Below are 14,336 nucleotides of genomic sequence, written 5' to 3' on the forward strand. Positions count from 1 at the left end.
GCCTTTTTCTGTAACTTAAGAAGCCTGGTTGTATGGTGACCCCAGAGTACAATTCCGTAATTTATGAGACAAAATAAGTAACGATTTTTTTTTTTTTTTTTTTTTTTTGGCAAGCCTGATGTTTTTCTTCAAAATTTTATTGTAAATGTATAGATTGGTTTTTAAACTAATATATTATTGACAATTGATTGTCAAATGGCGGTATTTTTTTGTCATGCTGAACGTTCTTGTCGTAAGTATTTGACACTGTCTAACATCTTGTTACATCGCCTGGAGAATGATTTTAAATTCTCGGGAAACATTAAGAGTTGGTTTCTGTCTCATGTTTTTAGGTAAATCCTGTCGAGTTCGAATCCAGAAAGTTTTTCTAGAACTCACATATTCTCCCTTTTTGATGTTCCTCAAGGGTCTGTCATTGGACCGCAAGCTTTCACATTCTACATTCGTGATGTTGGGCTAATTCTAGACAAACATTCCATTCGGTACCATATCTATGCCGATGAGATTCTGCTGTGTTTAATATTTATTCCTAATTTTCCTGGTGATGCAATTTGCTCTTTATATAGGTTCTCCCAATGCATCAAAGATCTGCATCACGGATGACTAAAAATAAGTTGAAGCTTAACAAGAAGACAGAATTTTTAATTGCGTCATCAGTCCATCATTATAAGAACCTTCAACATCACACCTTGAATCTTGGTGGCCAGTATGTTGAACCCTCATCATCAATTAGAAATCTTGGCATTCTTCTTGATGCTGAAATGAAGATGACTGAGCATGTCCCCCAGTTATCCAGGACCATTAATAGACAGCTTCGTGGTCTGTACCGTGTACCATCAATGTTGACACCTGTCATAACGTTGTCTGCACTCGTCTTTCCAAGATTGACTAGTGTAACGCTCTTTTTAATAGCATTTATCTTCAAAAGTTACAAAATAAGTGTGCACGTTTCATATTTCGCCTTCCTAAATTTTATACTGCTAGTTCACTACTCTGGCAACTTGGTTTGCCGATTAGACAGGGAATTATTTTTCGACAATTCCCATCACATTGTGTTTAATTAATTGCCAAAACAGTATCCCTGCTTACATCTGTACACTTATCCATGGCCATAATCTTTGTTCATCTGGTTCATTTTGTCTTCGTATACCTTCATCTAATAAAAACTCTTCCTAGCAAGTTAAAACATGCTTCTTGTTTCTTGGTTTTCGTCAGCTTCCCAATACACATTTGTTCCCTAAGTAAACTTAACTGTCCAAATTTTCTGGTTTTTTTTGTCATTTCTGGTGCCTTGGTTTATTACCAATTGGTTATCTTTTTTACTTAATTTTATTGCATTGTATCCTTTGACAAAAGGCGCGGTACAAGTTCTATTATTATTATTATTATTATTATTATTATTATTATTATTATTATTATTATTATTATTACTATTACTATTACTATTATTATTATTATTATTATTATTATTAGAATTATTAGTATTATTAGTATTATTATTTATTATTATTATTAGAATATAAATTTCACAGACACAATATAATTTAACAGTGTTGCTATTTTGATAGAACAAGAGCTTTGTGACAACACTAGTCCTTCCTCAGTGGCAATATTATATGCATTTAGGTCTACTATGGAATTCTTATCTTTCATTCTATTGATTCTCTGATTTTTTTTTTTTTTTTTCCGTTGTGGGATTTAAGATGTAGTCGTTTATTAATCATTTTCTAGTCTTCTAAAAGTTTTTTTTAACGACGAATAAATGATGATATCGGTGGTTGCTCCAATAATTTGATGAAGGGTATATAACACCCCAGGCCCACTATGGTTAGGGCTAAGGTAAGAAAATATATGATTTTGGCACCTGGAATTGGCTGGAAATAGTACATGCAGATTTAAAATTTCTCTATTTGAAAAAAAAACAAATGTTGAAAAATTTTGGCGGCCCCAAGCAGCAATGTTTTTCCCATACAGTTAAGGAAGAAATTATAGAGGGCCTTATGTTATTGTGAAAGTGACGTAGGCTAGAATCAATAAAATAGGCATTGGTAGTTAAGACAGTGACGAATTAATGGACTATTAAAAGGACATTATATTGAGCAGTATTGAATCTAGCTATTTGGGTAAAGTATAATAATAGGCTGCGCCTAAATATGACGTGTTGTAGAAATTGTATTCCCCTACTATAGCAGATTGATTTTCAAGTTCATGTTCGAGTTGAAGTTTATTCTCTTTATTGCCCCGTAAAATGTTCATACAAAATTCTTTTTCCAAGGTTCAGCATACATATAGATATAACTATTTAAAGGATATAAACGTTTAGAAATGCTCGGAGACATTAATTAGGAATACCTCAGACACAAGTGTTAATTATTTTAAAATTTAAAATTTTAATGAGAAAAAAAATCCCTATCAATTAACAGACATTAATCTCTCGATAGCAGGCCTATTCAGTTTAATTTTATCATCTTGAGGCTTGTGTTTTTGTTTTTCTGTATGCCTTGAAACAATGAATGAAATGAGAGTATACTTTGCTGTATTCTTTTGCAGGACTCAACGGCTGGTAAATTTGAAGGATGTTTTTCGGAGAATGTATGTAAATCAGTGAAAACTATTTTTTGCTTCCGCCTGTTTGATCGTTTTAAATGAGCTGTTCAACTTTTTAATTGCGTACTTAAAGTTTTCTTGATTCAATTATCTTGGCAGACAGACTTTCATAAACAGAGTACTCCATACTGTATAGTCAGTGCAAGGAGGTCAGTGTAAATAATATCGTCGGTTTAGTAAAGAAATGTTATTTATATTACAAAATCTGCTTGCTATCTACTTTATGCATATTACTTCTTATTCATATTTAATATGAACAAAATATTCGTAAGAAATCACCATTAGAACAATACATAGAAATAATTGTACAGTGTCCGAACATTTCTAAACGTTTATAACTTTCAGAATTACTGTAGTCTACATATATGCTATATCTATACACTACTAAAATAACCAGATTCAATGCTGGAGGTTAATTCGCAGGCAGCAAACACACTGCTTTGGCAAGGGGGATGTCAAACAAGCATATTTATATTGTCAGTTTCACTAACATTATATAATGAATTCTATAAGTTCTGCCTTTACTGTATGGGAAAAAATAATGCCCCGGACTGGCAGGTACCCTTTAATCTTGCACTAGATAAAGGCCAAATATAATGTATGTCCTACAGTCGTTGTCAGAGACACCATGATCTTTTTGTATCAGAAAAGCCGTTTTGCATCAGGGTGCTGATCGAGGACCCTAAGTAGAGTACTTCAGAGGCCCTAGGGTCGGAGCCCTGAATTAGGCTGTTTGTCTGATAATTCGATTTTACTTTGTGAAATGGGCCAGAGGATATTTTTTACTGAAGTAACAAATCTGGAAGCTTTAACCGACATATTATGACTCTCGAACAGTTTCATCATAGAAGACTTCGCAACATCTTGAAAATTAGGTGACTCGATAGGTATTGAAGTAATGCTTCAATGGACTGGAAACGTGATACGAATGGAAAACAAACGCCTGCAAATGCAGCTCTACTCTTTTTACGTAAAGAAGAAAGATGAATATAAACGCTATAAACTGAAGCAAACCCTAAAAATATGTAATACAAATTTAGAAAACAACTGGGAAGAGGTTGGGCAGGACCACCGCCAGAAGTGTCAAATGTCACTAAGTAAAATGTTATGAAGACAAGCGTAGACATCGGTACACGCTTTATGCGAAAGGAAAGGACGGTGAGATTTTCCTGCCACTGCAAAATGTAACAGAATCATTGATTGATATCATAACATTACATAAAAAAAAATTGACATCTGTATCCGTCACAACTGAAATGTGCAAAATTAACATAAATACATAAATGTATTAGGCCTGTGCATCCAAATTAATATTGCAATATATTCAGTTGAATTACCGGTATACATTAAAAACAATATCGTTATTAAACCTAGTCGTACTTAAACACAGTCATATTTAATGACTAATGCTTCATAACGTGTTATTAAAAAGAGTTGTTTTTTGTTACTTCCTGGTTGATACCTGAAACATTAACATTCTGAAATAAAACGAGAGCATCAATTATGCAATAGCCCACTTGACAATAGCTGGCAATGTTTAAGTGCTGTCGGTTAGTGGAGGTTCTGTGGAGTGTTGTTACTGTATATCCCAGGTAGCAAAGTTTATGGGGCCCTTATGTGAAATATCTGGGCCATGTGGGCAGGCCCATTATACCACACTTAACCCTTATGGGGCCTGTATGGGCTACACCATATGGAATTTAATTCTAAGGGTCCCGTAAGGTAAAAGATCGAGAAACCAATATGGGTAACATGTGGGTCAGGGCATTTGGCACCCAGGAGGGAAAGAACAGGGCAATCCCTAGCCTAGTAAATTTGCACATTTGGAGCCGACAAGGGGAAAATATTGGCATACCCATTTAGAAAGTTTATGGGTGAGCCCATGTGGTAAAAGTATGGGCAGTCCCTAATGGGTACTATGTGGGCAAACACATTTGGAAACGTTATTTAAAAAGTGTGGGCATGCCCATATGGGTAAGCGCATTTAGGGCCCACAAAAGAAAAAATCTGGGCAGACCCATAAGAGCAGTTTCTGGGACAGCTCATGTGGATGAAGGATGGGCAATCACATATTGGCACTGTAAGGGCCAAAACATTTGGGATACATATTTTCAAAATGTGGGCAGGCCCATATGATTTAGCATGTTTGGGGCTCTTGGGGGCAAGCAATGGGAACATTCATACAGTTATGGGAAATCAGATATGGGATAAATATGGGCAAAATCATGGGGGAAATATATTTTTTAATATATAATGTAGGAAATCCTATTTGGGGCCCACAAGAGAAAAAGAATGGATGAACCCATTTGGGTTATTCATGGGTCAGCCCATGTGGGCAAAGTAAGGAATTATAATATATGGGCAACATCAGGGCCAAAACATTTGTGACCCAAGACCACGAAAGGGCTGTAAACTCGCATCACCAGGTTTCGAGAAAAGGGGCTAAATAAACAGTATATCATGTAATTTGAGCAAAATGTGATTATGTCATAAATATAAAGTATTACCTTTTATCTTACTATTTTGAAGTTTAGATTCAATATTTCAACTCTAAACCCTAAAATTTTGTAATTTTATAAAGAAACGTATATAAATTCACCAACTTTCAAGCCGCCATACTTCGCTTCCAAAGAACTCATTCACTACACAAAATTCAGGCCCCAAAATAGATAAATAAAAAAACTATCAGATATAATAATACGTTTATTAGTACTCGTATGCTATGTATGTGATTTCAGAATAAACAAACAGCATAGCTATAAAATAGTAGAATGGTCGGTTCTTTGTAGGGAAGTAAATCTAAAACGTATTTATGAAGTCATTCAAAATCGTGTACAAATAGTTAAAAAAAACTTTAAAGTGTATACATAAATGAAGGAAATAGCCTTGAATTAATTCAAATAATACTAAACTGTTTCATGACTTGTTGAAAAAGATTTGGACAACAATCCTCTTGCCGTCTGGCAGTGAAGCGGATCAGAACTTATACAGATTGCGGTTGAGTACATGTTAAGAAACTAGTCGTGGTTATTGAATCTTCAACAAAATTGACGCCCACAGAACGATCATCTGCACTATTTTTGGCGATGTGAAATTAAAACGTATTGATGGAAGTATATTCACACAACGTCAATCAAATCGTGAACAAAATAGTCAAATAACTTTAAAGGATCAAACAATAACGTGCGTGTCGACATTACAATTGCTTTAGAAATATGTGTTCCAAAAGTAATTTTCTAGAGCATAGCACCATGGTACGGACTATATTGAATGAAGAAAATAACCTTGAAGTTATTCAAAAGATACGAAGCGGTTCATGTCTTGTTTTTAAAAAAAATGATCTTGCTGTGAGGCAATTCATGATGTATGTCAAAATATTAAAATAATATCAATAATATATATATATATATATATATATATTCCATTATTATGGAATAAAAATATAAATTTAATAATTTAATTTGGTGTTGAGTATGTGTTTCATACATAATGGAACACATACATGATGGAATCGGTAGTTCGAAACAGATTTGTTACCATTTTGTGGTCTTGGGTCACATTTGGGATAAATATTTTTTTTTTCAAAATGGGCAGGCCCAGATAGTTTAACACATTTGGGGCCCTTGAGGGCAAGAAATGGGAACGTTCATAAGGGGTCTTTGTGGGTCAGCCCCTGTGGGTAAATTAGAAAGCATATATGAATAAATATAGGCAAAAGCAGTGGAAAATATATTTTTTAATAGGCCTATGGAGGCCTAGATGTAATCCCATTTGAGTCCCACAAGAGAAAAAAAATGGGTGAACCATTCTTCTGTGTCCAGTGGCGTATCTACAAGTCTTGATGGGGGTGCTGATAAGGGGCTCGAAGGTGAAATGGAAGGGCTCGATCATTTAAGGTGCGTTAACTCGGAAAATAAGGTGATTTTAGGTGATTTTTAACTATTTTATCGTGATTTTAGGGGTGCACGTAGCGGGGAGGGGGACGAGTAACTTTTGGAGGGATGTATGCTCTCGGAAACCCCTTCCCCCTGCACACAGATAAGCCTACACCACAGCTGTTTGTGTCTGTCAGCTTATTTCGGACATAAATTATTTCTTTATTCATATAGGCCTAGGCCTAGACTTAATTTTTATTATACTAATCATTTGTAACTTAGCCTTAGGCTAATTAAATTTACATCTAATTTTATTCGGCAAAATAATGCCAAACATTATTATAAATGTGTTACATCCATCATAACATATTTCTTTTCTTTCAATAATTTCAGAAATATTTAATCGTTCAAAAATACCCCTTAACAGGGGTTGTTTGCCCATTTGGCACACTTAGAAAGTGTCTCCGTCACATAACTAAGGGTTGGCTGTAGTGTTAAAAGATATACTCTCCCTCGTTTCACGAAAAAGTGTCCACTTAATAGGGTTGACCTCTGAATAGGGGTGTCCAAAAGAGGGGTTCTACTGTCTTCATAAAAATATACATCACTTTATATTAAATTTTAAAAAATAATTAATAGGCTTAATAATGCGGATTAACAGTAATAGTAGTACACTGTAATAAAAAAAGTTTAATATTAATAATAATGATAATAATATTAATAATAGATATAATAATAATTAATAATAATAATAACAAGATATAATATATAATAATAATATAAAATTGGGGTATCATTTAGATAATTCTGTATCATTGAGTAATTATTGGAGAAATTTGTCGGACTGTCCAGACTGTAGCCTTGCCCTATAGTTAGCTATTGGTGGCTGTGTTCTCACTTATTATAAGTCCATGCTAAATAATGAAACAATGGGTTGAGGGGTAGTATTTTTGGCGACAGTTACTGTATGTAGGTCTAGTCTTAATCACTAATATTAATAACTTTTGCCTTTTTTCAGAAGATGTTGGTCACTCAGTCTCAGCAGGTCTCTCAGTAAAGTGATGTTTGTTTGAAGCCTTATTGTGGCAGTTGCGGAAACAGAAAATTGCCTGACTTTCAAAGGTGAATAAAATGTATTGTTTAGATTTTAAGTTTAGGGGCCTACTGTACTGTAGGTTCTAATTATGAATCATACTCCAAATAAACACACTCTACTGTACTTACTACCATGATGGAGGTTATAACTAATAAAATATAATGTGATGTAATAGGCCTATAATGGATATCACTGTAACACCGTAATGTACTGTCTGCACAATATTTAATTTGAAGCTGTTTTGAAAACTAAAAAAAAATAAGAAACAGGATTGGAACTGATAATTCACTTTTGATAAAATAAAAAACTGCTAGTCTATTATATTAGCTACAGTACATTATGTATATCGTACTCTTATTTTAATATCTAGGATTTTGAAGGGAAATAACAGATTTTAAATTTGAGTAGGGATGTTTTATGTACTGTACATTTACTAATTCATTCTTTGCCTAAAGACACAGACAGCAAAATCACCTTCATTAAACAAAAATAGCAATTTGCATATTTTAATTGACAGAAGACAATTTTCCCCTGCCCCTGATTTTGTTTTTGACTTGTATAGTGTGAGTTTTCAATCACTTTTTTTCGAAATGCCATTGAAGGACTATGAAATGCATTTTTTAAATGCCAAGGACTATAAAATGCATATTTTGCTCAGCTCTGTTTTAAAGAATTTTTTTTTTTGTATCTTTCAGCAATTGTGGAACTCCGAGAAAATTTAATGCCAACAAGCCATTTTGATTCAATATTTCGAACTAGATTTGTGTAGAATTCATACTATCTTAAATTTTAGTAAGATTTTAGAGAAGAAAATGCATGGTTACGGAGAGATGCTGCTTCAATACACAAAGAATGTTGGTTTATATGCATGCTTGATGCAAACGATTCTTGAATATGGTTCTATTTATAAACTCTGGTGATGCTTTGATATAATAGGCTTATAATTATCGACAAAATGCTGATATAAACAGGACTGTAGGTGTAACAGTAAAGACTTAAGCCAAATGATATGTGAAGAGGTATGCAAGTCCATACCCCATGAAGTACAGCTGATGTTTTTTAATTAAAGAAATTATGGTTTGTATATCTTAAACTCGGTGTATTTTGTAAGTCTACAGGAGTCAATTAAAGACATTGTTATTTTACAACAAGGAGCTGGGACCAATTGAAGACCAGATAGAACTGGGGCCAATTGAAGACCAAATGGAACTGGGACCAGCAGCTGAAGACAAGTTGGAACTGGGCCGGGACCAGCTAAAAACCATTTGGAACTTGGACCAGTTATGAATAACACAATACAGTACCCAACAAATTTTAGTGGCCCACTTACATTTCAATTCCTATTGAGCCCTGAAAAAAAATCAGATATAGCCCAGCATGGGCCCGTAAATTATTTTGGACAAAACCCACATAGGTCCCAAATAAAACCATAATGTAAACATAAGGGGGCCCAAATATATCCTTTAAGGGGCCGATAAACTTTATGGGACCCTTGTGGATTTTGGGTGCACAGGCAGCTCGTTCCCGCATGGGCCAATTTATAGTGGCCCCTTACATTTCAATCCTCAAAAAACTCAGATATAGCCCATAATGGCCCAATGAATTAATTTGGTAAAACCCATATGGATCCCAAATGAAACAATAATGCAAATCTAAGGGGCCCAAATATATTCGTTAAAGGGCCCATAAATTAATTTGGGGCAACTTTATAGGGCCTATATGGATTTAGGGTGCACAGGCAGCTCTTTCCCATATGGGCCAATTTATAGGGTCCCCTTACATTTCAACCCCGATTCAACCCCTTAAAAACCCAGATAGAGCCCACAATGGGCCCATGAATTAACTTGGACAAACCCATATGGGTCCCAAATGACACCATAATTCAAACCTTAAGGGACCCAAATACATTCTTTAATGAGCCCACATTTGCATTTGGGCCAAACATTAAGGGACCCTTAAGGATTTAGGGTGCACAGGCAGCTCATTCCCGTATAGGCCAAACTGTAGGGGGCCCACATTTTGGCCCATGCATTTCCCATATGGGGCACATGTTTCCTTGCTACCTGGGATGTTTTGAGCATAAAAAAAACATTTAAAGTTATAGTAGTTGTATGCATCATCATAGACCTTTTTTGTTATGTTTACGTAGGAAAGGTGTGATGTCGTGTACAGTGATATTAAAGGATATATGGTTGTTGTAGGGGTTGTTGTGTACGTATGTTTTTGAAATATTTTGTACTGTAATTATGAAGACATGTGTAGCCATTTATGATTTAAGTACACAGTTTAGTGAGTGAATCGAAATTGTTACATAGAAGTATTTCATTGTGGTCCTCTAATAAAGAAATATATTTTTCCAAAGGCGAATTATAATCACGTATATCGTTTGTGATTGATTGTTACTTAAACATGCAGCTTTGTTTAAGAAAGGCTAAATAACTTCTTCAGGATCTTCAGGAGTGAGAGAATACAAGGATTGTGGTCAGTGGTTTTGTAGATGATGGATGAGGTGAGGCAATTTCCAGAGAGTGGACATTCATCTTTTTTCCTGCAATTGCAGAGTTTATCTGGCTGTTGTTGCTTAGCCACTCAAATGATGACACAAAATGCTACATCGGGCTCACCGACACACCGTTCAAAACCCGATACACAAACCACAAATACACTTTTAACACCCCCAAACACAGAAACAGCACTGTACTCTCCAAATACGTATGGAAATTAAAAGACAGCAACACACCCTACAATATCAAATGGTCTATTATCGACAGAGCATCGGCTTACTCCCCAAAAACAAAACGCTGCAACCTATGCATAACCGAAAAACTTCACATAATATATTCAGACAGTCAATACTAAACAAAAGAACCCAGCTATTGTCTAAATGCAGGCACAACAACAAATACTTAATTAAAAACAATTAACTCATTTTCATTTTCACCTGCCTTAGAATTCATATACTCACACAATCCTTGTATTCTCTCAATCTTGAAGATTGCATTAGCATGAAACAGTCTGTAGAGTGATTATACCCAGTTGTACAAGTTCTACATTTTTAATATTTACGCTTTGCATTATAACGTTTATCGCGCACTGTATGTTGCTAGTATTATTATGTGGTAATTATGTTTAATGTAACATTAGTATGGTTAAATTTGACTGTGTATATGACTATGTTTAGTAACAATATTTCTTTCATTTTTTAACTGAATACATAGCAATATTAAGTTACATGCATATATTTGCGTGTGTATTTTACTTTTTCACATTTCAGTTCTGACAGATAAAGACCTTAAGATTATTAGCCCATTTTTTGAGAGAGAGGGCTATTATGATGATTTTAAGCAAATTTTGAAGTCATTTGTTTTTCTATCTCTTCCTTCGTTTGTGACACGATTAAGGTGATCTTGCAGTAATATGGAAGAGAAGGCTTGGGGAATTTAAAGTATGAAGAGTTTTTGCGAAAATATTGTTGGGATATGTGAAATTGTATGTTTTTATAGCATATATCTTGCCACTAAGAAAGCGTGTTCATCATTGATCAGATTGCTAATCGCCTGTATATTCCACATGGTGTTTATTAACCAATCACGGCCTGGAATGATAAGCTTTGCGGCTAATAAATGCGTTTGCACGAGTGTAGTTGGTAGCGAAGAATGTACAGCCGTTTTGTGGTGCTTGCAAGGGAGGGCAGTCTCTCTGAGAGAAAAACAATGTACTGTACTGTAATGCAGGTTGGCCTAGACGACGACGAGGCTGGCTGGGTAGTATGTGTGTGTAGTAGATCAAATATTACAGGTAATGTAGGCTACAAGTTGCTTTTATGTGTATTAAACCACACATTCAAATCAGTTAGTAGCGTTGAGTGCATGTACAGCACATTTCGTGTCAAAGTACTGTAATGCAGGCTGGCCTGGCGAAGAAGAACCATAGGCTGGCTGGGTACGTACGTGTGTGTAGGCATATGCTTTTATGTATTAAACCACACATTCAAATCAGTCAGTAGCGATGAGTGTATGTACAGCACATTATTAATTAAATAAAATGTAGGCCGACAGTCGTATTTAATGAGGAAAGAGTGGATTTCTTTTTTCTCGATTTACCATGGGATGGCTAGCAACTGTCACTCGTGGACGCCGTTGATTTAAATAAATAGAGGAGGTAGCTATAGAACACGCTGTGAAATCTAAACAAATATCTCATTACTGGGCTGCTATCCATCGACTGGTTATACCATGGTTGGAATGGAATGTAATCCATTGAAAATGAAAGGCACTTTAATCATGAACGATGACAGTCTCATCATTCAATAGGTACACGAACGTTATCTTCATCATTACCGTATGGACAACGGCGTCCACGAGTGACAGTTGCTAGCCATCCCATGGTAAATCGAGAAAAAAGAAATCCATTCTTTCCCCATTAAATACGACTGTCGGCCTACATTTTATTTAATTAATAATGTGCTGTACATACACTCATCGCTACTGACTGATTTGAATGTGTGGTTTAATACATAAAAGCATAGGCCTACACACACGTAAGTACCCAGCCAGCCTATGGTTCGTCTTCGCCAGGCCAGCCTGCATTAAGCCTCTTTTCCTGTCGACGTTAATCGACGTTATCTCAATCGTTATTCAAACAAAAATAACGATTTACAGGAAAAGGGATTGTTGCTACTTCAACGCCGACGTTATGAATATCGGTAAACTTTAACGATTTACAGGAAAAGGGGTAAAATCGATCGCAAATTGACGCTAGACATCGTTATCGGTAGCAATCGTTGAAGTTGAAGCGGGTTCAACTTTGACGACGAAAAACGTAAGAACCTGTCTCTTATACACATCTAGATGTGTATAAGAGACAGCTGTTGCTTGGAGCCTGTCTCTTATACACATCTAGATGTGTATAAGAGACAGCGTAAGAACTGGCCAATCAAATTATCCATTGATGATGTCATTGAAACTTTTCTGTTTTTGCGCGCTAGGCCTGTGTGTGATGTGCGGTGTGTGGGTGCTAGTACACGAAGCAATTTCCGTCTCCTTGCTCTAAACTCAAATGTAAGTACTTTGAAAATTGATAGACATAGGCCTATTATTGATATGTAATATATTATTATGATAATTAACCTAACAGGTAGCCATTCGATTTTACTTATTCCCACACTCCCATTTAGTCTAGGCTAGGAGGCCTATAATAATAGGCCTATGCTGCTAGGTCCAGGTAGGCTAGGCATCTGCAATGGAACGCAAGGCAATCACTCCTATGGAAAGGAAGCTGCCAAGCGTAGTCTAGCGTAACTATCTGAGCCCTAGTTAGACAATTAGACTCAATTATCATATACCGGTATCTCATGGATTAGGCCTAGTAAAAGTACACTGTATTTCACAAATTTATAGAATGATATGTCATTTGTATGTAATGTAGGCCTAGTTCTAGGCCAGGCCTAGTTCTCCGTTTTTGATTTTTCTATTTTGATTTTATTTTTTTTTAGAAGGCCCTCCATTAGCCTAGGCCTAGGTATTTATTGAAAATTATTTAATATATTGTTTATCATTAAATTTTAGACCAAAGATGGACCATAGTGAAAAATCCTTATAGAAGTTGTGCAGAGATTCAAAATATTGTATGAAAGAAGGGCTGCCAACTACAAAAATAAGAGAACTATGAAAAAAAATGCTCTAGAAAAAGTGGCGGACGAGTTGAACTACATGAAGGTAAAATGCAGGGGAGAGGCAGCCTGGACGGGAGATCTTGTAGAACGGGCATATAAAAATGTGCGTACTCGCTTTTCGAGGTAAGACGGTTTCTCATACATTATCTTTCTTGAAGACAAACAAAATTTTGTTGTGTTTCCCTCTTTAAGCCTAGTAAAATTTTGTAACGCAAAATGCTAATTCAATAATATACTCTTCATAAAATAATTTTTTTTTATAAACGTCCCCTCCCCTATTTGAATAATTGCACTGAGATTTGTCCAGTGGGGTAGATTGGACTTCTTGTTAGTATTATTTTATTACAGTACAATATTATATTTTTATGCCTGTAGATACCTTAAAGATTTAAAAAAAAAAGATGAGATCAGGTGCAGGCGTGGCCGAAATCCAGGATGCTGTGAGCAAGGAGTGGGAGGCCCTCCGGTGGCTAGTGCCTTACTACAAGGAACGAGTTGCAGCTGATACATGCTCTTTGGAGGAAGAGGAAGGTTTGTACACTGTATAATAATTATTACAATAAAAAAGGACAAAAGAGTCACTTTACAGAAACCAGTCAATTCGAGCGGATGCCACTTCAAGCGAAGGCCAATTCGAGCGGAATTTTTTTTTAGCGGATGCGGATCTGGGGAAGGGGGGTGTTGAATAGGGTGGCTAGCCACCCCACTTTGTTTACCGTGAAAAAAATAATTGTCACTCGTCTTGTCTGTGTGCTTCTCGTGAACTCTAGTAAAACATACACTTTCTTCTTTTTTAAGCTGAATTTGTTAGCGGCCATCTTGGTAGTCGGTGTTACCAAGACTGTAATTCAAACATGGAGTAATTATCAAAAAGTACTAAAAACCTTTCAGGTCCTTAGTAATCAGAGCATTTTTTGCATTTAAAACAAAATAAAATTTGCCCTTGTTATAGTTCGCACTAAATGCATCCGCTCGAACTGGCATCCGCTCGAACTGACATCCGCTCAAATTGACTGGCATCCCATTTTACAACTATTAATACAGGCAGGAAAAAATCCACATTTTTCATTTTACCTAAATTTTA

The 14,336-nt window shown here is 35.6% G+C and overlaps 1 long non-coding RNA gene across 1 annotated transcript; it reads left to right on the forward strand.

The window, feature by feature from the left end:
• Positions 1 to 12,501: 12,501 nt before the first annotated feature.
• LOC117111503 lies at positions 12,502 to 13,641 on the forward strand. The gene is made up of 3 exons (XR_004445886.1): positions 12,502 to 12,638; positions 13,146 to 13,375; positions 13,628 to 13,641. It is a non-coding gene; the product is annotated as an uncharacterized LOC117111503 (long non-coding RNA).
• The last annotated feature ends 695 nt before the right edge of the window (positions 13,642 to 14,336 follow it).

Source organism: Anneissia japonica, unplaced genomic scaffold (assembly GCF_011630105.1).
Source record: "Anneissia japonica isolate Jap-2015-1 unplaced genomic scaffold, ASM1163010v1 scaffold351_len699533_cov169, whole genome shotgun sequence".
NCBI lineage: Eukaryota > Metazoa > Echinodermata > Crinoidea > Comatulida > Comatulidae > Anneissia > Anneissia japonica.